We start from the raw sequence: 26,108 nt of genomic DNA, 5'->3' as shown, positions 1-26,108 counted from the left end.
ACCGCCTGGTACATTTCACCATGGTGGGCCCCTTGTTAGTACCTGGAGAGCTGCTGGGTGGTGGCAACCACTTTAGACTCATTGAACACAGGAAGTCCCATGACTCATCACTAACTCCCAGACATGAGTTCTCTGGTCAAGAGTCATCATCATCACCCCACCTATACTACTCTAGGATCCAGTCAGGCTCTATCGTTCTCCCAAGCCTTTGCTTTTGCTCTTCTCTCACAAGACCATACCCAGCTGCCCTTTCCACAGCTTTCTCCAAGTCGGAATTCTCACTGAACCCTGAAAGTCGACCTCAGACATCACCTCTTCTCTGAAGTCCCCCCAGTTCCCCCAAGGGTTTCTCATAATGGTCAATCAATCACCTACACAGAATAATTTGTGGTGTTGCTAACCATAGGCCTCTTACTTTTGGGGCAGGAGCCTAGCCAGCTGCATTTTTAATAACCTTCTCCCCTGATTCTTACAGACACTGAAGTTTGAGAGTGGCGGTCCAGAGAGCTGGCCTCACAAATCTTACACTTAGTAAATTTTCCATCAGCTGTGTTCCCCCAGTTCTTTTCTCATGACCTCTGTGAGCACAGAGATTGTATTCCAGGTGAACTGCTTATAGAAAGTCTCCTCTCACTAGACTGAGAGCTTCTTGAGGGCAGACACCATACCTGAAATACATTTAAATTCTCAGCCCCTCCAGCACTATGGTCATCCTTGAGGCCCCTTTTCCCTCACATTCCACATTCCACCCATCGTCAAGTTCAGATGGCTCTACTCTCAAAAGTTTCCTTGATTTTGACCTCTTCCACCCAAATGACTTTAGTCCAAACTGCCACCATCTCTCTCCAGGGGCTACTGCGATGGTCTGCCACTGATCCTTCTGCTTCCACCCCGCCCCGCCCCGCCACAGCCTCCCTCCCACAAGGAATTCAGAATGATTCCTCAAAAACAAGTTAAATATTTGTAGATCACACATTCAAGAAAACACTGATATCCAGAAGACATAAAGAATACTCAAAACTTAGCAGTGAGAAACACAAAAGCAATTTAAAAAATGGATAAAAGACTTGAACAGACACCTCACTAAAGAGAATATAAGGACGGCAAATAAACACGTGAAAAGATACTCAATATCATTGGCTACTAGGTAAATGCAAATTAAAACCATGGAAAGATACAATTAAACTATTAGAATGGCCAAAATAAAAAATACTGACAATGACATGTGCTGACAAGAATGCAGAGTAAGTGGAACTTTCACACATCACTGATGGGAATACAAAATGGTAAAGCCATGCTGAAAATCGTTTGGCAGTTTCTTATAAAATTAAGTGTAAATTTATTGTTATGTCCCAGCAATTCAACAGTTGGGTATTTACCCTAGAGACCCAAAAATGTGTGTTCATACAAAAACCTGAGCACAAATGTTTATAGCAGCTCTATTAGTAATAGCCAAAACCTGGAAACGACCCAATTGTCCTTCAAGAGTAAATGAATGGACAAACCGTGATACGTCCACACAACAGAATTCTAGCCAGCAATAAAAATGAACAAACTATTGACACCTGCAACAACATGGATGAATCTCAAGGGCATTGTGCTCAGAGAAAGAAGCCAGCCTCAGAAGCTTACATACTATATGATTCCACTGACATCATAAGCTCAGAAAGACAAAATGGTCGTGATGGAAAGTAGAGTTCTTGTTGCCAAATGTTAGAGACGGGGAGTTTGTGACCGCAAAGGGACATTAGGAGGGAGGTTTCTGGGTGATGAAACTGTTCTGTGTCATTGTGATGTTGGTACTCCCATGAATCTACATGTGTGGCTAACACGTGTGGTGAAAGTCATAGAACTAAACACCAAAACAACGTCAACTTTACTATATGGCAATTTAAAAAACAAAACCAATTAAAAGAATAAGTCAAGCCATGTAACCCCCTTACTCAAAACCTCCAGCTAAGAGTAGAATCCAAACCTCTCTCTACAGCCCGTGAGTCCCCACCAGACCTGGTTTTGGGTACCTCTCTAGTTATACCTTCTCAAACTCCCCCCTTGCTGAAATAGCAACTCCTCAAAGACCTTTAATGGACTTTTCTATAAGGGCCTCTTCCAATGCCCTTACACTTTTGTTTTTCTTCAAGGCCCTTGCCACTAACTGATACATCACAATGTAACTGTTTTGTGGTTATTTTTGATTCCTCCATCAGAATATAAGATATACAAAGGTAGGGATCTTGTCTGCATTGTTCATTGATCTATCCCCAGCACCCATGTCATTGCCTATCACAGTGTAAGAACTACATAAATATTTGTTAAATGGATGAATACGTAAGCCCAAGGAATGAAAATTCAATAATGAAATCCCCAATGCTTTGAATTTGGAGCCATACTTTGGCTTCTGTAGCACCCCTCAAATTACCTGCCCACTTGGCCCCTGAGTAAGCATCCCAGCCCAGAATATGAGCTCCTGGGGTTTTAAAAATGTATTAGGCACAACATTTCCCTTCCAAGTGCAGCTTTCTGATGCTTAGTTAGGTGACTGCCATGAAGACAAGCTAGGAGGGGGCAAGGCTGCAAGCAAATGCATTCTTAGAATACTGTCACATGAGGTTTCCTGAAAGTTTGTACAAAACTATATAGAAATGCTACTAATGTGGGCCAAGAAGTTTGAGGTGAGAGTGAAGGAAAAACAACAATACCTCTCTGCAACATCTTTCCGTGGAGAACAAATTAAGTAGCCATTTATAGAACACCTACTCTATATATGTTCTAAAGGTTCTCTCATTTAAGCCCCCATTCACCCTTCAAGGTGGGATCTACTGATCCCATTTTCACAAGTGAAAAAAACGGACATGGAGAGGTTAAGTAACAAGGCCAATGACACACAATGACAGGTAATGGCTAGTGTTTTGAATTCGGGTCTGTGAAGCTTCCAACCTCATTCTTTCTCCACTTTGGATTTTACAAACAGTATTCAAGGGCAAGAGGGTGAACCCTGTGCAGAGAAGCCAAACAAGACAGGCTTCAAATAGGAAATGCCAGCTTGGGCACAGGTGGCCAGGTTCTTCTCTAAAACTTTTCAAAGACCTGCATGGACAAATACACTAAAGCAAGATGCTTATTTCCTTTCAGTAAAATTATACTGAGCAGCTACTCTGTAACAGTTCCTGGGTTCCAGGTTTCCACATATATTACCTCATTTAATTTTCATTATCATTAAAAACAAACTGTTAAACACATTTAATGGTATTAGAGACTGTTTATCCAAACAGAATAGCATTATAAGCAAGCAAGAACATTTGAGAATTCTCCATCCCCTACCCCATGCAAGTGAGAAATTTTACAATTACCTTAGAGACAGAACAGTAGGAAGACCCAAGCAACAGCAGATAGGCTTTATGCTGCTACTTCTCTTAGTCTAAATCAGTGTTTTATACACTAGTTAGCATCTGAATTATCGTTCAGGTTGCATACACAAAAACCACATGTAATGCAATTTTTTGGCAATTAAGATATTTTCAATGGTTATTTTGGCTATGAATGATTTCCACCCCATACTATGGCTTTGGACCCTAAAGACTAAGATGCAGCTCTGCTATACTCCAGGCCTCTTCTCATTTACACCTGCTTGATAGATAATCAAGAAATCTTAGATCTACAAGGGGCATTAAAAGCTACCAAGTGCTACTCTTTGCCGGGGCAGTAATCTCTGAGGGCTACCAAGAGATTGACAAGGGTGTGAAAGGTGAGACTGACCCACTGGACAGGCCCCACCATCAGTACAATTTTCCCCTATTTATCTGCTACCTGCTCCCCTCCAACTTCCACCCATTGCTGCTAGCTTTGCTCTTCAGCCCTGCAGAGTAATTACAACCCCTCTTTCCTATGATAATCATTAGGATGTTTGAAGCCTGGTGTTAAGATGATTCTTTCTTAACGTTACAGTGATCGAGGAAGGAGTCAAGTATCTGCATTGCGCTTTTTAATAATTACTTGATGTTTTTTATTTCTTGGTGTACATCTCTGCACATCCAAGATATTGACACCCACCTCCCCATTAGGCAGCTCCACCGATTGGTTAAGTTCCACATTTTGGGAAACATGCAGCTTAGTTGGAAAGACAAAGAACAGAGACCACATGTCATGCGACAAGTACTCTTATAGTGGTATAAATTAGGTGCCGGTCATACACAGAGAAAAAGGGGCAGGGTCCCACCCAGCTCATCCACTAAGAAAGATCGCTGACCTGTGAGTTAGACTCTCATGAAATACAGCTTGCCTCCTGAGGCTCCTGAAGGAAACTGACCAGTCTCATACTCAGCTTGCTTACCACCCGCCTTTCATGTTTCAGACACCTGCCACAATGCCAAGTGCAGGTTAAGTGTTCAATGATTCTTACTTAAATCCTTTACCACTTCAAAGCGGCCTGGTGAGAACAGACAGAGGTGAGAACAGCTAAATTCAAATGATCCCAAATTTCTCAGATGAAGGTATTTTTTAAAAACTCATTAATAACAATACACCTTCAAACACCTAAGTCAAGGAGTCTTGGTCTCCATCCCTGCCATCTACTGACTCAGTGAGTGACAGGAACAAATCACCTAACTTCTCTGGGCCTCCATTTTCTCAGCTATATATTGAGGAGCCGGGTCCAAAGGATTGTAAGGTCTCTTTCAGACCCAGGGTTCCCTAATTTCTGCTGTCCCAGATATTACCCTGAGTCCACATTAACTGGCTGAACTAGTTAGTCTTAAAATCAGTGCTTGAATTGTGGTAGAAAGAAGAGCATGCACGGAAACAAAGGTAGGTAAGGATTCCAGCTCCAGCCCTTCCATTATCCTGAAAAGCACCACCATCCCAGTTTGGTCACCTGCACAAATACCAGTCTAACATTTATTGTATGATGATCTTGGGTAATTTCATATCTGTAGAGTGGGGTTAATTACATCTACTCCCAGGGCTACTGAGGGAGTGAAATGAGTTAAAACATGCTAACTTGTTTTAACACTTAGAGGACTCATGCTACACATTCCTTTATTCAAAGATTCTTTACCTATCCAACCCACTTAATCAACAGCCTCTGATTACAAAGGCTTTTTGCACTCCAAAGCACAGACAGGCAGAGCTATGAGGGCTCTAGAAGTCAGCTAGTCCAACTCCCTCCTGCCCCTGTGACTGACAAATGCAGAAAACAAGGCTCAGAGAGACACAGCGACTTGCCCAAGGGCCCATATGTTCCTCAGCAGCAAAGCCTGACCCAGAACACAGGGCAGCAGACGCCAAGTGTCATATAAGACACAGAGAGAACACTTTGTAGGTTCTACTCCCCCTAAAGAAATTGGAAACTCCCCACACATAACTGAATTCTGAAAAATAAAAATAATAGAACTTTTTATTTATGTATTTTTTGGAGTGTTGCAAGAGGGAAGTAGCATGATAGCTTGTCTGTAAAATGTAGACTTTCTTGAATTACCTATGAAATGAAGGTCAGAGTTTCTTATCATCAGGCTTTTCCAGTTATTCTGTTCCCCTCTCCCCACCCCATCTCATTTCTACTTTTTTTCATTTTACACCTTGAGGTTGACATGCTTGCATTAGGACCTCTTTGGGCAAGATGAGAAGTTTCAGGCTGCGGCAATAATGCATGCCCCACTAAAAACACACAAGAAACCTGTCACAGCTAAGCTATCCAATAATGCAAAAATAATTTCGTCTCCCACCTTAGGAGCTCCAGCATGAGACAACTAGGAAAGCCAAATTCATTAAGGCACACTGATAACTCAAGGGTCAGGAGCCCAAAGGTCCCCTCAAAGGACATGATTAAAATCCTGAGACCATTCAGGTGTTTCTGGAGAAACCTCAGCCCAGAGTCTACCAAGGGCTACTCGGCCGAGTGGGAGCAATGAAGACAGAGTCCAGACAATATGAGGAGGAGCCTGGGTTATAGCTGGCTCCAGGGAGACAGCCCTCACCTGAAACTCCCCTGCTGCGCAAGATTCCAGGAGCAAAGCATTTATCTACAGAGACCATCTGACAGAGAGCTACATGATTGTTTATTGCTCCTGGTCAGCACACTCCCCCGCCAGTGTCTCCCAGAATTCAGAGGGCCCTAATCCAAGCCTCACACTGTGCACTTGAGCAAACAGACCCAAAGAGGGAAACCGTCCTGCCCAAGCTCACACCGCATGCCAGGGCTATGGGATGGAGCCTATGCTTGACCTTCCAGTCTAGAGCTGTTCCCTCTCTCCAGACCTCCAATCTAGAGCTCCTCTCTGCTAGGCCCACTCCCTTTTCCAAAACCCTGGGCTCACCTCCCGGTTCTGAGGATCCCGCCAGGTTGAACAATGCTCAGAATCAGGTGGCAGTTTAGCAATTCATCCAGTGGGACATTTGTAGGCCAGAGTAGCAGGGGCTGTGCCCGTCCCCAGGGGCAAGGAGAGACTGCTGCGTGGAACTTTGAAGGGGTTTTCTCTTCCCTAAAAGATCCTGAGCCTCCTCCTCCTCCCCCTCCTCCTCTGTAGTACTACGGAGACACGTGCTCTGCTTGGGAGGAGGTAAGAAGGAAGATGCAGCTCTTTACTGGAAGAAGAAGGGCAACAATCAGCTGAGCTGGGCTATACACTCACACCTAGCAGAAGAGGAATGGGAAAAAAAAACTGCTCTATATGCTGCCACAGAATTATTAACCCTTGGGCTCCAGCTTTGCTCCTCACACAGCTGAAGCGGCGAGAGAAACAATACACTTAACCAATGGAGTGCCAGCCAAAGACATTACATCATCGGTCAGCACTGTCATTGGCTAATAATTCCTAGAAGGCAAAATTCTGCTTTTAGGTGCTTAACCCTTTCATGTTCATCATAGCAATGACTCAAGTATTTGGTCAAGCCAATGGTTCCTGGACTTGCTTTTACCAGGATCATGTGGGCTGCTTTCTAAACATACGGAACGCTGTGCTCCATCCTGAACCATCAGAGCCTTCAGAGGGAAGATGGATATCTGTATTTTAAATAGTGTACAGAGTGTGAGGACTTCTGGTCTTTTCAGAAACTCTTCCTCTCCAAAAGATAAGAGAGATATCGTTTTTCTGAGCATTTACTATGTACCTAATACTTTGCTGTGTCATTTCATTTACTTCCTACATTAGGAAATGCACATTATTGGTTCCATTTCATAGGTATTAAAAGCAAGGTTCAGAAGAATAAGTCACTTGCTCAAGAGATGAAGGCTGGCTTTGAAAACCAGGCTATATGCACTCTATCTGGCTACCCCTCTGAAGCTCCCACTTGAAATCAAATTAAGCCATTTGTCTGCTTATTGCCTCCAGAGTTATAGAAAATATAGAAAAACCTCTCAGTAAGTTGGAAAATGCCAGTAACCTGTGAAGAATTGGGGAATGAAGAGAATGGTGAATTCCCATAGCAGGTGTTCAGGGATCATGAACCCTCCAGAGAATCATCTCTTTCTCAGGCTCCATCTTTCTGCTTCTGCTGCAAATCTCGGCTTAGCTGACATTTTCTCTAGGAAGCCTCCTCTTACTCCCAAACCTGGGGTAGACGCTCCTGCTACAGGCTCCTAAAGTCCCCTGTATCAGTGGACTGCTTGTTTACTGGGTAAAGTCCACAAAAATTAGAGCCATTTCTACTTTCTCTGCCAACATATGCCCAGCACAGTGCCCGCCATGTGAGTACTCAGTCAGCATGGGGAGAGGAGGAGGGGAGGGAAGGCCCTTGCTAAAGTTCTAAATGCCATCATGCTGAGACGGGAATGGCAAAGCACTGGAAGCCAGAAGATGCACAAGAACAAAGTGTCTTACCTTGGGCAAGTTCATGTGGGGGCCAGGGGAGGGGGGTTAGTTTCCTCATCTGAAAATGAAGACAACAGCACCTCCCTCACAGGTAGGTATGAAGATCAAATTAAAGAATGATCCAGGCTGTGATGTGCTCCTTTACACTGTCTCTCCCTAGATCTCATCCATTTTGTTGGCTGACATCTAAGTGCTGACAACTCCCATATTTATATCTCCAGCCCAGACCTCCCCCTAGGCTCCACGTGGATATCTCACGGGTATCTGTAAGACAGCATGTGAATTCCACAACCCGCTCCCCACCCAGTCTCCTCCACTCTGTTATTGGTGCTCCCATCCATCCAATCTTTTTTTTTTTTTTTGGTAATTGAGATGAAATTCACATAACATAAAATTAACCATCTTAAAGTGTACAATTCAGTGGCATTTAGTACATTCATAATGTTGTGCAACCACCACCTCTATCTAGTTCCAAAACATTTTCATCAACCCAAAAGGAAACTGTTTACCCTTTAAGCAGTTATGCCTCATTTACCCTTTTTCCCCAAGTCCCTGGCAAACAGAACTCTGCTTTCTGTCTCTACGGATTTAACTACTCTAGATATTTTATCTAAATGAAATCATACAACATGTGATCTTCTTTGTCTTCGTTCACTTAGCATGTTTTGGGGGTTCGTTCACATTGTAGCATATAGGAGCACTTCATTCCTTGTTATGGCTGAGTAATATTCTACTGTCAGTATATACTACATTTTGTTTATCCATTCACCTGTTGATGGACATTTGGCATCCACCCAATCTTAAACCATAAACCCACAGGTCACCCTTGATTCTTCCCTTTCCTCTATTCCCAATATCTAATGTATCAGCAAGCCCTTGTCCATTTTACAATGAAATATAACTCGATTCCTTTACTTTTCTCCAATACCACTGCTGTTCTGTACCCAAGACGCCAACATCTTTCTCACCTAACTCCGAATTTGTGACAAAAATCACATTCCTCTCCCTCCTCCATTTTTCACTTGGTAGCTACATAAACCAGAGCACCCATTAACTCTAGCAATATTTACTGAACTCTTTTCTTCATGGAGCGTGCCTCTTAGAGGCATGACAGACAACGAAGAAATATATATTACAACTTTAAGTCATTATTATTAGGCTTAAAATCCCTCAATGACCTTTCATTGCACTTTGAATAAAATCCAAGCTCAGCATGGTCTTCCAAGGACTCATCTACTTCTCCAAATTCATCTCAGGCTGTTCCCCAATCACCTGGGCTCCATTCTTCCACCTCATGATCCTTGAATAAGCTGCTCTCTCTGCCTCTTGATCTTGGCATTGCTTGGTCCTCCTCATCCCTCAGATCTCAATAGAAATATCACTCCTCCATATGAGGAGTTAAGCAGATCCACGCCTCATTCATTTCACTCATTCAAGAAATCTGTGCTAATCACTGTGCTGGGATCTTGGGATAAAGCAATATGACCTCCTGAAGCCTCCAGTCTAATGGGGAGGACCACCAACAAGGAAATAAATAAAATGAATGAACAAGTACTATGATAGGAGAGTAAAAGGGAGGGGACCTGCCTTACAAGGGATGGTCCAAGAGGCCTTTCTGAGGAGGTTATACTAAAACTGAAGGATGAGAAAGTCAATTGGGAAAAGGGCCTATTACTCTCTATCACTTCCTGGCTACGCAACGGGATGTTCTATCCTTCAGTGTTTGCTCCTGAAGAAATCAAAGCATTTAATGTCTGTCTCTCCCCTGACAGACTCCACTGTATTCCCAGCACCTAGGACAGCACCCTGCCATTTAGGAACCACTCAATGCACATTGCTGAATTAATAACTGGTAAATAAGTGAATTAATTAAACCACCAATGAAATCACTTCATAGAGTGTAACAAATCATATTGTTTTGATTGCTGCTGTTGTTATGGCTATTATTTTATGGCAAAAGGACACATACTCTGTTGGGTTTTGGAAAAGACTGGGTTGACTATAAAAAGAATAAAAGTACCTGACTCAGAATATCACCAGACAACTAGGAGACAATGCATATAGATAATAGGCACTCAGTAACGGGAAGCGGTAGTCATTGTGGCTATTATTATTATTAAAATTCTTTTCCTCTAAAAAGCCTATTTACCCAACTCTAACTTTCCAACCCACTTTCAGACGCAATCAAGAAGTTTGAAGGTGAGAGAAATGAACGCTTTTTAAATGTCTGTTCTGCACCAGATGCAGTGCCAACCAGTTTCTGTCAGGTTATGACATTTACTTCCCAAGGCCTTCCTGCAGAGGTGGCTCTGTGATACTGCTCTCAATCCCCCTCCAAGACCAAGGCACTCCTTTCTACTGTGCACCCTGCTGCCACGAATGCTGGCAGAGTTCCTCTTCAGGAACTGTCTTGCTGAAGGGACAACCAAAGTTATGCACCCCCTGCATTTACTGGCTGGTCAACATGGGACTTCAAAGGCTTGGTCCCCATGCCTCAGGGGATCAACTGAGGCCTCTTTTGCACTACATCACAGGTCCACTTCTCCCTCTGCCCAATCCTGCTTTCCTGACTCCTCACCCCCTTGGACAGTGAGACCACTCCCCCAAAGTCCCCCTATACACAAACCTCAGAATCTCTGAGTCTTTTTCCAGAGAACCTGACCTAAAAAAGGTAGTTATGCTATTTCTTTTTAAATCAGAAAACTGAAATTCAGCAAGGTTGATTACATCCCCCAGGCACATAGCTAAAGTGACTTTCTGATCTGACTCCAGAGTGACACCTAGCTTTTTACTACAGCCTCTAAGAGCTGAGACTGTGCCTCTGTAAGACAGAAAGAGAAGGGGAGAGGTGCCCTTCCCAAACCTCCAGGGTCCATCCCTGATGACAAGGTTGAGCTCAAAACCTCCAGAAACAATATAAAAATGGCCCGCAGGTTGCAGAAGCAATTGTCACGTGGGCAACATCTCCTGGCCCAAGTTCATGCCCGGAGGCCAGGGAGCAAGGCTCCTGGGCAGTTGGGGCTGCCTTCCGGAACCAGAGTATTCACAGCCAAGTCTGAACAGCAACTACAACTTACCAGCTCTCTGCTGCTTCCAGGCACAGAGCTGCCAGAGTGACCCGGGCACTGGTGAGAATTCCTCCACTGCACTCCCTCCCAGGACAAAATTCGAGAGGGTCTAAGGCTGCGTTTCAAGGCCTGAGCGTGGTTTAGCCCCCTGCCATGCCGACAGCTCATTTCCTACCGACAGTAAGCCCTGGTCCTACGTGATCACCTGATGGGATACTGGCCTTTTCCAGCTTCCTTACCCTGGCACAAGAAAATCTATCTGGAACTCCCGCTAACCCACCAGCCCTCCCCCTGCACCGCCTCCCCGCAGCTCTCAGCGGGGCTAACCCTCTGACTCCTACTACAGTCCCCACTCAGTGGTCACCTTCGCCCCGAAGCCCTCCTGGCTCCCTCACTGCTGCTCTCCACCTCGTGTCCCCTGTACTACAGTGTTCGGTAACTGTTCCTCCGACTGTCCTTCTCGGCCCCCAGAGCTCCTCCAAAGCCCGTCGTCGTGCACCGGGGCTCAGCACTGTGCCTGGCACACAACGGGGATAGCCGGGTAAATGCTGAATAGATACACCGGGCGCGGCCTCCAGGGCCAGTCTCCGCTCCGAGCTCGGCCAGGGAGCCGCTCGGAGATCTCCTCCTGCGCCTCAGGACGGCTGGAAATAGGAAACGGTGTGGCAAATCTGACCCCCAGCCCCAGGCCAACAGGTCCTGAGGGGTCTGAAGACCCAGGCCGAGCGGAGGTCCGGCCGGGAGCCACCGTCCCGCGCCCCAGGCATTTCCCGCGCGCCGACCTGTCCGTCGCAGGGTCGGGCCCGGGCCGGGCTGCGGCAGCCTGTGGAGGGAGCGTGGCGCGGCGGCTCGTCGCCTCCCTCCCGGGCCCTCCGCGCGCCCGCCTCCCGCGGGCACAGGGCCGGCGCGCCGGGGACGCGGCCGGGCGCGAGGACGCCACCGGCAGCCCCGTCTGAGGAGCCCAGGGCGGGAGGGGGCTCCCAGTTTCCGGAATCCCCACAAAGTCTACTTCGAGGCGGCGCTCCGCTTACCGTGCGAGCCGCCAAGAAAGCGGCGCCCGGGAGGGTGGTTGCCTCGGCCGCGGCGCACGTCTGCGGATGCACTCCGAGTCCGCGAGCTCAGCCTCCGCACCCGACCGCGCTCGAGCGTCTCCCCCCTGCCGCCGGGCCTCCCCGCCGCGCCGAGCCGCCCCATTGGCTCGGGCAGCCAGGCCCCGCCCCTCGGCGGCCCCGCCCCTCGGCGGCCCCGCCCCGCCGCCCGCCCCCGCCCCACCCCCTACCGCGCTCCTCTGCTCTCCACGCGGGAAAGTTGCTCCCAGACTCTGAGCTCTCCCCCTGCTCAGGCACCCGAGTGCGGTGATCATGCTCGATCCCAAGAGCGTCTCGACGCCCCTTGGGGAGTGCGAAGGGTGCAGCGTCCTTAGAAGCCAGCTTTGAGAAAGGCACCGGACCTCCCAGGACCTCAGGAGGCGCCTCAGAGAAACCCGGCCGCACCGTCGGCGCGTGTCTCCGGTAGCGTGGTGGGCACTAAGGGCCGGGGTGCAACAGGAACAAGACGAAGTCTGTCGCCCTCCTGTAGTTTGCATGGGGTCGGGGTGGGGGCAGGTTAAAGGCGGAGAAACAAAGAAGGTAATGTCGGATTGTTCTGAGAGGGAAAGATGATTTTAAGTAAGGAACGGGGTCGGGGACGCTATGAATAGAATGGTTTCCTGCGGCCACTTGGGGAGGTGATAATTCATCTGAGAGTTGAAAAGATAAAAGGGATTCCACGGCTGGAGGAAGAGCACGGCCGGCAGGGGGCACCAGATGCACCGTGGCTCTGCGGCCAGAACCCGGGACTAGGCAGGCCCATAGCGCAGAGCAAGGGCAAGGCGCGCTAGGCTGGAGAGGTGGCCGGGGCCGAATTCCCCAGAACCCGGTGGGCCACCCTAAAAAGCTTCGGTTTGTTGTAAGGACAAAAATAAGCCCCTGAAGAGTTTTAGGGGAGGGGGCGCTATGGCATGTTGAAAACACCGCTCTTGCTGTTGTATGGGGAATAGATTTTGGAAGAGAAAGAATGACAAAGGGAGACCAGTTAGGAGGTGTCTTAGTCTGCTCTCGCGATCATAACAAGATACCATAGACTGGTTGGCTTAAACAACAGAAATTTATTTCCTCATAGTTCTAGAGGTGAAGATCAAGGTGCGAGCCGGGTCTGTTTCTGATGAGAGATCCCTTCCTGGCTTGTAAATGGCTGCCTTCTCCCTGTGTACTCACGTGGCAGGGAGAAAGAAAGAGAGCAAGTCCTGTCTTGTCTCTTCTTATAAGGACACTAACCCTGTCATGAGGTCCCCACCCTCATGACGTCATCCAAATCTAGTTACACCCCCCCCACAAAGGCTCCATCTCCAACTATCATCCCACTGTGGGTTAGAGCTTCAACATATGAATGGGGGGAGTATAGTTCAGTGTATAACACAGGAGGATACTGCAGAAGCCCAGGCAAGAGATGATGGTGACTTAGACCAAGGTGGTGACAGCAGAGACAGGGAGAGTAGACGAGTTGAAATACATTTTTAGAGTATCACGGAAAGGCTTGATGATGAACTGGATTTAGGGAATGAGGAAAACAGATGAATGAAGATTGACTCCCAGGTGTTCAGCTCGAGCCATCCATGGGATAATGGTGCTATTACCCACATGAGGAAGACTAGGAAGGAACAGGTTGGAGGCAGAAGGAAATTAAAAGCTCCATCGTGAACATTCTAGAGACCCATGAGGCAACTTACAACAACAACAGTGCCAGGTTTTCTTCAAATTGTTTTGCATGTATTAACCAAATATGTATATAATTCTCATATATTCTGAGATCTGAGTCTGGGGCTAGAGATGTGCCCAGGGGAGTGTTCTGACGTGGAGCAGTATGAGACCACCTAGTGGGAGACAAGAGTAGAGCCAAGGACTGAGCCCTTGGAAGTTTGTCTTCCAACATCTCTGCTTACTGCATGACCCTTAGGAAGTGACCTCCAGTCAATAGGAGGGAGTGACCCAACTTCAGTAACTAAGGGAGTAAAACTAGCTCAGGAATCACAAAGTTAGGGGACAGGCAGTAATGTAGCAAGTGAAGTTGGCAGGGTGTGATAGAACAGGGAGTGGTGGAGACTGAGGCATACTGAAGTTTGTACACCTGCCTTAGGGGCCGGCTTGTTACTCAGCAACAACTCATTTTTGCCATATAGCAGTAGGGACCTTGAGTTGCCAGATGATCCGATTTTTATTAAAGGGTCAGAAATTCAGATTATGTTAAATCTCCAGGTTTCTACAAGTTGGCAATTAATTTAAAAAAAAATTTAAAGGACTGTGTGAGCCAAGAATTTTGAGCAAAATCAAACCCATGTGCAGGCAGGATTTGCCCCTTTGGCTACTACTTTCCACCTCTGGATTAGGCAATACCTCAGATCCTTCCTGAGTTTCTGTTCAGACCCAGATAATGACAGCAGTGGACATAAGAGGATCAAGGAAATCTCAACTCAGAAACCCAGCATAGTCTTTGATGGCATCTGGCCTGTCTCTGCCTCTACCCACCTGGCATATCTTTTCTAAGCCTCCGTTTCCCTACTTGTGAAATGAGGTCAGAGCAGAGCTCCCCTAAGACGCTTCCCAACTCTAAGATTTGGACTTATATGTAGTTTTCAAAAAAAGCTATTGGCTTTCAAATATGCACAGGAGAGTTGCTTGGAGAAAAATGGAAAGGGTTTTCTTGTCTGAGTCTATAGATTCAAAGAGCTTCCCTAATATCAGTTTTAAGGAAAGAAAGGAGGAAACAGGGAGTACGATAGAAGTGTAGATGAAACACCAGGCAAATTATGGCATGGAAAATTATGTTTTTATTGCACTATGAATAAGAAGAGAAAAGGCAGTTAGATGCAGAAGTGCTTAATGGTTTCTATTGAAAATTCAGTGTATCCTAGCCAGTTCTCTGTATTTATCACCAAGGTTTTTGCAGTAATGAGATTCTCCCATCATGTATTGGAGGTCAGCTGCATTCCAGCATTATTTATTCTTATGTGCTGAGCTTATGTAATAAAAAGAGTCTGAAAACAGATAATGACTCTCCATAGTCAGTCCCTTTATCCCCACCTGAGATATTGTTTAAAGCTGGAGAAATAGCCTATGACTTTATAAATTGCTGGGTTTTGTGTAAGAGAGTGAATGTGGGGTTGGAAACCAGAAGACTTGACACACAGTCATTGAACAACCTCTCTGAACCTCCTTCTTCAGTGAAATGAGAGCTGGACCAAAGGTGGCTTCCTGGAAGATATTTGTATTTATACCTCCACATCTCTTTGGGGGAATTTTTCATTGTGTGGGGACCTGACAGTTCCCAGGGCCAGATCCTTCCACAATTTGCTTTCTCCCGGTCCCCAAAAATACTTGAGGTAGGGATGGCACCTAAGTTGGGCCGATTAGATGCTCACTCCTGGGACTTTGTCTCTCCAAAATGAAACAAGGATGGAAAGAGATTGGCCGTGAAATTGAGCAGACTGATGATGGCAGCAGCATCGGCATCCTAAAGAGCCTGGACCAGTGGTTGCTGCTTGGTCATGAATCTTGTTGGCCAACTTCCAGATTCCTTTGATTTCTGCCTTTTTCCCAACCTTGATCACTGTGCTAAGTGCTTTAGGACAAACAACCCTGTTAAAGAGATATTACCTCCATTTCATAGGGGAAGAAACAGACTTGCACAAAGTCACTTAGCACATAGTTGAGGTGAGAACTCAAAACCCTGTCTGAAAATGAAGGCCATTGTGTGTGTGCCTTTAACACACACAGCTTGGTATCGTGTAACATAGCTAGTGAATGACAGAACTACAGCTGGGACCCAGGTCCCAAGTCCGGAAAGTTCCACTCTATTCAGCTATGGCTTGTTCATGCTTGCCAACAAGGGCAGAGTTAATTTTGTTATCCATCCATGGTGAGATTTTTTTAAATATTTTATTTATTTATGTTAGAGAGAGTGTGTGTGCCCGTGCACACAGATGCGCACAAGCAGGGGGAGGGGCAGAGGGAGATGCAGAGACAATCCCAAGCAGACTCCAGCATTGAGTGGGAGCCCACGGCAGGGCTGGATCTCATGACCCTTAGATCATGACCTGAACCAAAACCTAGAGCTGGACACTTACCCAACTGTACCACCCAGGCGCCCCATGGTGAAATTTGTAAGATGACAAGAAAGATCTTTCTGTATTTCCTCCTCTCTACTTATCATGGTGCCTAAAATCTACACAAAGATGAATTGCTATAATTAAAGATTGATTGGGGGTATAAAATGCAAATAAGCCTGTGAGAGTTAAAATGCAAAGTCTTATCACATGCAGTAGTAAAAGGGCTCTGGAATCTATCCAAAGAGGGTTGATGTTGTCATCATTTCACTATGTATATGCAAATAATCATGTTGTATGCCTTAAATAAATACAATTTTTATTTTAAAGTAAATTAATTAAAAAGCATAAAAATACATTTGACTTATAAAAAATAAGAAAGGTAAAAGTGAGAGAATTTTTCAATTTCACCTGTTTTTTCTTTGGATTAAAAAAGGTCTTAGGAAGATGGGGAGGTGACGTATAGAATAAAAGAAAATCTGAAAATATTAGTTTACTCTGTGACATGAGGAAATTCATTTCATCTCTGAACCCTAGTAAAATGAGGGGAGTGTTCGAAGGCCCTGACATCTACAGTTCTTTTCTAGAACCCCTAGGTGAAGGCTCAGAGGGGGCATGGCATGGTCTGGAGCTGAGACGAATTCTGAGCTAAAGATTTTGAATGGTTTTATCATTGCTTGTTTGTAACACAGAGCATTTTTTGCTGACATCGCAAAATATTGTCATGGCAACCAGAAAAATAAGTTTCCAAATCCTTGGAGTCCCCCTTAAGGGGAGGCAGATGTCAGTGGGTGTTCCTTTGTAATTAAGGGTGCTTGAAGGTTTTAGCTGATCAGTCACTTTCAAGGTAATGGTCTAATACATCTGTCTTCACGACTCATGGGGAAGCAGCTGTATAGAGGCAGAAAGATCCGGTGGGATGGGCCATGAAAACACCTAGGCAGCAGTCTGCACCGCTGGTGTATATTTTGGTATATTTTCTCACCAGTAGGTATGTATTTTGTCAGCCTCCCAGGTGACATCATTGCATAGTCAAGGTTGAGCACAGCTGAGCTGATTTGGAGTCCCAGGCCCATAGCTTCCTGTCTGGCTGTGAGGTCCTGGCCTAGCCTCTTCAGTTCTCCAAGCTTTGGGTGTTTCAGCTGTAAAATAAGTTAATAAAATTAGCTTTGCAGGACTGTTGTGAAGCTTAACCATGAAAGTGCCTGGCCATTTCCATAACTTCAGTAGTAGTTGCATTTGACTTAGGACCAGCATGGGGTTGGGAAACCCACTTTTTGGGGGGGGGGATTAAAATCTCCTTGCTCTCCATTTCCACCACTTTGAGTGTCTGGAGTCTGTCCACACAGGGACACAACAAAGAAGCTACCCCTTCTGTGTAATTTTCCTTCCTTCCTAAACCCCACATAATAATGACTGCATAGATTAGCCTCTGTATAGACCCCCATCATTTCAGCCAAGCTCAGTCGCCAGAGGAATAGCCAGGCATGACAGAAAATGGATTTTTTTTCCTTCGACAACATGGAGAGCCAATAATTGTATGTGTTGAGAACATGAAAGTTGGAACTAGACTGTGTTTGAATCCTTGCTCTGCTACTTCTTAGATTTTGACTCTGGGCAAGTTGTTTGCCTAGGCTCCTTATCTACACAAAGAGAGTGATAAATTTACCTTCAGGAGTTGCATGATGGTAAAATCTGTTAAAACATATAAACTTAAGGCAGTACCTGGCACATAATAAGTGCTCTTCAAGTGTTCCCCATTTTATTTGCATTGAAATGATCAAATCCAAGATTTCTGCAAAAAGAACCACATAAATCTCATCATTTAGAGCTCAGGCAATGAGCAGACCCCTTGATCCCTGGGTTATTAGGGAGTGTGACCCAGAGGTGTGGAAACTAACATTAAGCACCACTGGCTTCTATCTTATTTGTCCCAGACTACAAGTATTTTATTGGACCATGGGTTTTACAATAGCATCAACCAAGTCTGGCATCCGCCTCTGTTCCCTACCCTCTTGGGGCCAGCCACAAAGACAGTAAAGTGTGTCCCTTTTGCCACTTCCTTTTTCACTTTCTTCTCTTTCCTCTGACCCCTAGAGATTATGGGCTGGCTGTGGCATTCCACCTAGGCCCGCCTTCCCTGACAGGTACCCATACTGCAGGCAGGCCTCTGGAAGAATAATAAGGATCACGGTGATTGTCATCATCATTGTGGCAGCTGCCGAGGAGGCACTGTGCTAAGCATTCTGCAGTCATAGGCTTATTGATTTATCCCAACAACTCTGAGAGATAAGCGTATACACGATTCCCACTTTACAGATTATGAAAACTGAGGCCTACAGTGGTAAATGAACTTGCAAAGATCACGTATCTCATACATAAGGGGTCAGGGACGTAGCACATAATTCAATGCCCTTTGCCAGCATGCCCTTCAGCTGGCTCCACTGCACCGGGGGATGGGGTTCCCTCTCCTGACTTTCGAGCTCCTGGGAGAAGAGTGGAGTTTAATTTCCAGAGGCAAACAATTGCTTTCTCCAGCATGATCTCCAACCAGACATCAGAGAAGTGACCATCATATTAAGTGAGAGGATACATGCAAAAGCACCACTTGGTCTCAAAACTGCCGTGTAAGAGTTAGTATCATTTTCAACACCTTCACATAGTGGCTTGTAAGTATTTGTTGAAAGAACGCATGCTTATGGCTTTTCCTTTCAAAGAAGGAAGGAAATGACAAAAGTTGGCCTTGGCATTACTAGAGACCCATATTCAAATCCCATTTTATCATTTAAATGGCGTGTGACCCTAAACAATAACAGTAATAATGATAAAAATTGTGCACATATGCACCAGCATCTGGGGTAGTGCTTCAGCCTCTATTATCTTCCTTAGTTCTTTCAGTGACACTGTGAGATAGGTGTTAATATCCCCGATTTACAGATGGAGAAACTAAGGCTCAGAGAAACTAAGAAACTAACTCAAAGTTGCACAGTTTGTAAGTGGCAAAGCCAGGAATTGAACCAAGGTCTACATTATTTCAGAAACATTGCTCTTAACTTTTTTAAAGGTTTCCCTATCTTTGAACTTCAGTTCATGGGGATCAATTCCAGAGTGATCATGGGGATCAATTACAATTTATACAACCTGCCCAGTAATCCAGAACCTGGATTGAAAGGCAGGATGGAACACAGGAAAGAGTAGTCTTTTACATGGAAGAGAGCAGAAGGAGATCTTTTATTATCGATACTAAAACACACTTCTGTGCTTGTGATTTTTGTGATAGAGTCACTTCCTTATGGGCAGGTAGGATTGTGCATAAGGATTTTTGCCACCTCCAGATTCCCCATTAGGCTGCTGTATCAGCATTAGATGAAAAGCCCATTCCAGACAGATGGAGTTATGAAATTTGCAATGTGTTGCTCTGGCTGTGGCCATGGCTCCTAGTGTGACTATCTCTGCTCATTCATTCACTTCTCCTCTGGGAACTGGCAGTCTCCATCACTGTGTTACCAGGCAACCAAAACAGCACCTGCATCCGGAGGTGAGCAAACCAATCAGGACAGTCAGGGGAGGAGCTTTACCTGGTTGGCCTCAGTGATGGAAAGAGGGCTCTCTGGGTTCACTCAGGACTGGCTGCTTGGAATCAGCATCAGATCTGAAGGGAACTCAGGAAATCCGAAACCTCCCATTTTAGAGAGCTAAATGAGGACCTGGTTGTGGGGGTGATGAAGTCTTCAAGGTCACACAGCAACTCAAAGGCAGAATCAGGAGGATAAGTCAGATCTGATCCCGAACTGAGTGTCCCATTCCTTGTACTTCATTGCCATCATTTTAAAAAATCATGTGTGGGGCACCGTTTATGTATTAGGTGCTCTGCTTGGTGGTGGGGGGATGCAGAAAGCATGTAGACCATTCCTCATTCAGTCATCTAGCGGTTATTTATTATGCTTCTGTATTTGGGGCAGTATAACATGGTGGTTAAGGGCACAGGTCCCCACAGTCAGATGGGGCACCAAAGTCAGCTCAGGCACTTACCATTTATGGGAGAATTCAGGTTACTTAACCTTCCTGTGCTTTAAGTTTTCTTTAATAAAATGGTGCTAAGGATGAGATAAAAGAAATAACTTATTGTGTTGTTGTTATGCCAGTCCAAAGGAAGGTTCCACCAGGGTTGGTCATCCGTGGTAATCACATGTGGGGCACTTGAGCTTGGACTCTGGAACCAGGCTGCCCGAGTTCAAGTCTTGACTGTGCCTTACACTCACTACATGATCATTGCATGGTCACTTAAAATTTCTATGCTTTAGTTTGCTTATCTCTAGATGAGTATAATAAAAGAAGCTCATAGGTTCTTTATGGAACTAAATTAATTTAATATACATAAAGTATTTAGAAGAGTTTCTGGCACATGAGAAGTGCTCTGTAAATTTTAACTAATATGATTCATCAATAAATATTTATTGAGCTCTTAGGATGTGCCAGGTACTGTCCTAGGAGCTGGGAGATATAAAAATGAACAAAATATACAAGTGTCTCTCAACCTTCATAGAACTATGGTTATTATTACACTCATAATCATGTCTGTTTGCTTCTCAATTCCTGCAGCTTAAAGGCAGGGACAAGTGTTTTTTTCCCAGTTGTATTTCCTGTGCCTGGCACAGGGCCTGACAAATAGTACATGTTCAGTAAATATTTGTTTAATGAATGCCAGGCACTGATACAGGACAGTGATTCTCAGCTACGGATGGTTTTGTTTCCCCAGGAAATAGCGGAAAATGTCTGGAGACATCTTTGGTTCTTGCATCTTGTGGTGGGGGGGGGAGTGGTTAAGGTGATGGTAGGGCTTCTGGCATCTAGTGGGATGCTGCTAAACATCCTACCATGCACAGGACAGCCTCTCACAACAAAGCCTTATCTAGCCCCAGTGTCAAGTGTGCTGAGGTTGAGAAACTCTGGTGTAGCAGAGCAGAGATAAAGCCTCATAAAGACTCCTTCCCTCCAGAAGCTCATGGTCTAGCAGGACCATGATAATATGGCTCACTGAGTGTTGTGTGGGAATTGTGAGAGAGTACTCTGAGCACATACAGAAGAAGCACCTGAACAGCAGAAGCTTCTGGTGGAGCTGACGTCTGGGCTGACTTTTCAAGGACATGTATCATCTCCAGGCAATTTCTGTGTGTGTTGGAGGATGTTCCAGCGCTTGAAGAATGTGTGTGTGTGTGTGTGTGTGTTGGGGGGCAGGCAATGTGAGCAAAGGCTGGGAAGTAAGAAGGAGTTTGGTTTTGTTAAGGTGCAAGAACCGGAGTGGGAAGCAGAGGTTTGGGTAGGAGATCATGGGGGACCCTATGATGCATAATATGAACATTGGGCAGGTTGTGATCAACCAGAATTTTCCAAAGTCCGTTCTCTAAGTGCTAATTATTTAAGATGTGCCCCCCAAAGTGCCACAGTCAAATAAGAATGAGAACATGCTGAATACTACTACTCCTCCCCCAACCCTCCCTTTTGGAGATTTACAAGGCTTGTTGGTATCATATAGTTTCTAACAAATCTTGCATTAAAGAAACTTGATTCGTTTTGTTTAATTTATCCCAGAGTCTTCCACAGTTATTTGACCATGGAAACTTTTCTTCTAGACATCTATTTACAAGGAGCCTCTAGACCCTCTTTGGGAAGAGGAGTCATAAGAGCAATATCATGGCTGGATCTGTGTTTTAGGATTATCTCCCTGGCTCCTGTGTGGGGTGGATTCAGAAGGTAAGAAATGTCTAATGTATATTGTTTAAACACTTGTCATGTTGATGTGACTTATTGACCCCTGGCCTGTCTCCCCCACTAGACTCAATATAGGGAGCATAGTTATTAATCATTGTGTCCTAGTGCCTAGCTCAGCTTGGCAGAAAGTAAGCACTTACTGCATTTTTTTGAATGAATGGATATTGTTTTTAGGCATTGTACTAGACACTGGGGCTGAGCAAGTCAGATGCTGTTCCTGTTCTCAGGCAGTTCGACTAGTGAGCGCGAGTGAGTGCCATAAATAAGACAGACAGCAGCAAGGATCACAAATGGGGTGGGGCCTGGGAATCTGTGTTTTAAACTAGTTCCTTGGCTACTTGGGATGTCCGGGGGCTGGTGTTTGAGAAGCAATCACAGTCAATCACAGAAGTCAGTCACAGATAATGTGTCTTTAATCTGCCAACTGACATCAAGGCCCCAACCTTCATACCCTGGCTGTTCCTGACGCTTGCCACTTGGGGCCTTGAAGCTCCTGGTCTCACTGCACCTGAGCCACCACCCCACCTTTCTGAATCCTGCTAGAATCCTCTGAATTGAGCTTGGAGTGCTCCCGGGCCTTTAGAGCACAAATTCTAATGGGAACCATCTCTGCTTAACACTGAGTGAGATGTTTGCTTCTTGTCCCCACCTCTCAGCACTCCTCCCCAATGCTCATGACTCCCTCATGCATTCCTGAGTCTACAAGATTGTCTCTCAAGAGCTGCTTGAAGACAGCTATGTGGCAAAGCCCATTTATGTTTTGCTATGGGTTGTGTATGCACTAAAGCTCTGTTTTGTGTTAGGTGTGAAATTAAAAAGAAGAAGGTTAATGAGGATGGGGGAGGAGGGGAAGGAGGAGGAAAAGAAGGTTACATGGTCATTTAAGAGAGGTTATGAGACTTTTCTTCATTTTGTCCTGAAGAGAGTTTACTAGGGAAATGAAAAAAAAAAAAAGTCCCTAATGGACTAGTTTGTGACAAGTGGAATCATTGCCTTAATGGTCTGGTTAGAAAGGGCATAGTTGTGATTGCCTCAACTGGCAGTTCTGAAATTCTGGCATGTGACTAAGCTTCACCAGAATTAAGTAAGAAGCTTGTGAAAGAGTCATGCCCAGGCCTCCTCTGAGATGTCCTGAATCTGGGTCTCCACAGGTAAGGTGAGGGAATGTGTATTTCTAAAGATAGTCCCTGGAGATTCTGATGTGTAGTCCGACTGGCAGGTGCTGGGCGAACATTTAGTGGGTGACGGACCCCTTCCTAGCCTGGCACAACCACATCCTCTCAGTAAGCCCACTCTGACTCTCTCTCTCTGTCCCAGCTCTAAGTCCCAGCCCAGTGCCACATACCCCAGACCACAGTTCATAGCCCCAAATCCTTTTTCATCAATTCTTGGGCCTTGCTCATGCCAGGGGAGACTGTTTCCAGTGCTGGCTGTCAAACACTGGTTTAGGAAACCCTGGGGCTGGTTCCCGTTCCAGCTGCACTCCCTGTGAGTCCCCAGCACAGACATTTCTGAACAATTTTTCTTGCAGCTGTCTCAAGAGATATACATTTCCTATTCTTAGGGTTGTTAATTTCCCTGACGATGTGAGCATCATGTCAGCTCCCATCCAATTTAAACAAGTCATCTATTGACTGGCTTTTCTTCCCCATAGGAATTAGAGGTGGTAGTGAAATGCCTCCTACATCTGCTCAAGAAAAGATTGAGGATTTTGTTTTATTCCCTTTAAACTTTATTCCCAAAATTTAAATAAAACTTGTTCATATTTTCTCATTTTCCTTCACCAACAATTCTTTAGAAGAGCAAAATTGTTTGCCTTTGATAAAATCAAGGGGCTTGCATGTCCCGATCCATGTCTTTAGTGAATCGAAGTGAAATTCTCTACATCAGTGTGCATGTGCATAACCCTGATTACTGGACCCTGGGTCAGTCTCTAAATAAAGTCCTATTTGTAAAAGTCCAATCTAGCATTCAAAAGGAATGTTAAAGGAATTTTAAACTCTCCTTGGCCCTCTTGAAGACCAATAAAAGGAGTCCATGTTACAACTTAGAACGACTCTAAAATCCCCCTTAGTCCTCCCTGTTCTGTCCCACCTGCATGGGTGCTACAGAACCCATCCTCATGAAATCCCTTCAGACTCCAACACTCCAACCCTGCAGCTTTTATTGTTGCGTTTTCTCTTTTCCTTTCTTTTGGATCTCCAGGCCTGTCTGTCCATTCACATTCTCCCTATTCTTCTGACCTTGTGTCATAAAACCCTCATAACTGGAAAGCAGGCCAAAACTTTACCAATTGCTGAATAAATAAGAAAAATTGTCTTAATGGGGGTGACATAGAGGATACGGAGGCTGGGAACAAGGACACACTAATAGATCTTATGTCCTTCATGTATGTGTTTGGGGTATCATCTGTACTACAGATCACAGTCCTGTAGACAGCCACTGTAATAATATTCCCATGGTATTCCTATAATCCTCTCACAGTAGCATGAGGGCATTCAGACCTCCTGTCTGAACTAACTAGAAGTTTCCTTCCTACATCTCTCTCCCCTTCTCATCGTAAGTTCTTCCAGGTCCATTATCTGCTCATTCTAGTGATTCCCATTATGTTTCTATGCTCTGGACTCGTGTCAGCAGGAAGGCATGGCAAGCTGGCTGAATCAACAGATGTCTAGGTTAACATTTGTAAATGGAGAAGAGCACAAAGGAGAAGAGCACAAAGCTTTGTTTCATGCCTTCTTCGCTTTTCTTTATAGCCTGGGTCTCCTGCTCCTTTATTCAGACCCTTCTCCACTTCTCCTTTACTTCCACAGAATTCACTCCTTCATCATTGAGATGTAGAGTAAAATATCTTTGATTTAACACCCCCCCCATAATCATGATCACAGTTGTCATCAGCTGAGCAAAGAATGGCCTTAAGAAAAATAAATAAATGAAAAATAAGATATGGTTTCATAATAAGCAGATCTACAGAGGAGTAAAGATCCTCTGTCTTTAGTCTTCTGTCTGGGAAGTAAATAAAGGGGGTGCCGACCTGAAGGGCCTGGCCTACTGTATGTCTGGTTGGTATGTTTTCTATATTGTGACATTTATTGAGTCCTTCTTATGTGTCAGATACTGTTCTCAGTGCTTTATACCTATTAGCATTTTTAATCTCATAACATCCTCATGAGATGGTTTTGATATTATTTCCAATTTACTGATGAGTAAATCCAGGCTCAGAGAGATTAAGAAACGCCCAAAGTCACTCAGTTTGTGAGTGGTGGAATCAGAATTTAAGCGAAATCACTGCTAGAGCCTGCACTATTATCCACCTTTTAATCCAAGTAACTAGCTGGATTCTTTTATTATTATTATTTTTAAAAGATTTTATTTTTAAGTAATCTCTATACCCAATGTGGGGCTCAAACTCACAACCCTCAAATCAAGAATTGCATGCTGTACCGGCTGAGCCAGCCAGGTGCCCCTAGCTGGATTCTTTACCAATATATAGTGATAACTATATTCCAGCGAAGTAACTATTTTTTTTGTAGCCTGAAGAAGTAAAAGTTGAGGAAGAAGGGAGGTATAGTAGCTATTCTGTGCTAGAGATGAGGTTTGAGGCCAGTTCTTACTTCAAATCTCATGGCTTTTTAACATTTGGGTAGCTGAAGAAATTTATTGGCGGTAACAAGGAAAATCCTTCAGGGGGATTTCCTTCATTCTTTTTCTTGAAAAACTGTATGTCAGCCCCCTGAGGTGAGTCAGTCACCTGTGCCCATTTCCTCTGCTTCTGCTTGCCACTGTTTTATAATTTGTGATGGCAAATTATCTCATTATTCCTCACAGGGCCCCAGTGAGGAATCACAAGTCAAACAGTCCTCATTATACAGAAGAGGTGACCGGGACTCAGAGGACTTCAGTAACTTTCCATGATTACATGCTAGGACTTGAATAATTGGTGAAAGGATCTCGGAGGAGAAAGATTTAGGGTGATCCTTATTTATAGCAATAGGAACTCCTTGAAGAGCTTGGCACTGACTATTATAATAAATGTAGTCTTGAGTGATTAAATCTATAATTCTATATTCCTTCACAGAATCACATTCTTTTCCCTTTCAGCTTCTCATAGCCGCTTTAATGGAATGGGATTAGTGAAGCACAGCAAATGGAAAGTTTTTCTTTCATGAGCTCTGGGAACTATCCGCCTAAAATGTATCTTCCAGACAAGATGATGTCATCCAGATTAGACATGTCCTTAGAAACTGATAACACACTTACTGGGAGTGAGTCACCTTCCTTTGGGATGTCAGAATTAGGCAGCATCAAATCTAATAAACATGG

At 44.9% G+C, this 26,108-nt stretch overlaps 1 protein-coding gene and 1 long non-coding RNA gene across 2 annotated transcripts in view; one reads left to right on the top strand and one right to left on the bottom strand.

Annotated features, from left to right (window-relative positions):
- SYN3 (synapsin III) overlaps positions 1-12,026 on the bottom strand; it is a 445,616-nt gene extending 433,590 nt beyond the window's left edge. Inside the window, exon 1 of the mRNA XM_025882043.2 lies at positions 11,905-12,026. The gene's annotated coding sequence lies outside the window, so the exon portion shown is untranslated. The remainder of the gene's footprint in view (positions 1-11,904) is intronic.
- Positions 12,027-12,249: 223 nt separating this feature from the next.
- Positions 12,250-25,682, top strand: LOC141374145 (uncharacterized). The gene is made up of 3 exons (XR_012380786.1): positions 12,250-12,384; positions 21,647-21,767; positions 25,614-25,682. It is a non-coding gene; the product is annotated as an uncharacterized lncRNA (long non-coding RNA).
- Positions 25,683-26,108: the final 426 nt, after the last annotated feature.

Source organism: Callorhinus ursinus, unplaced genomic scaffold, assembly GCF_003265705.2.
Source record: "Callorhinus ursinus isolate GAN/ISIS: 27379988/994484 unplaced genomic scaffold, GSC_fseal_2.0 scaffold14, whole genome shotgun sequence".
Lineage (NCBI taxonomy): Eukaryota > Metazoa > Chordata > Mammalia > Carnivora > Otariidae > Callorhinus > Callorhinus ursinus.
Note: the sequence above shows the minus strand (reverse complement) of the source record. Positions and strands in the feature narration are given on the sequence as shown.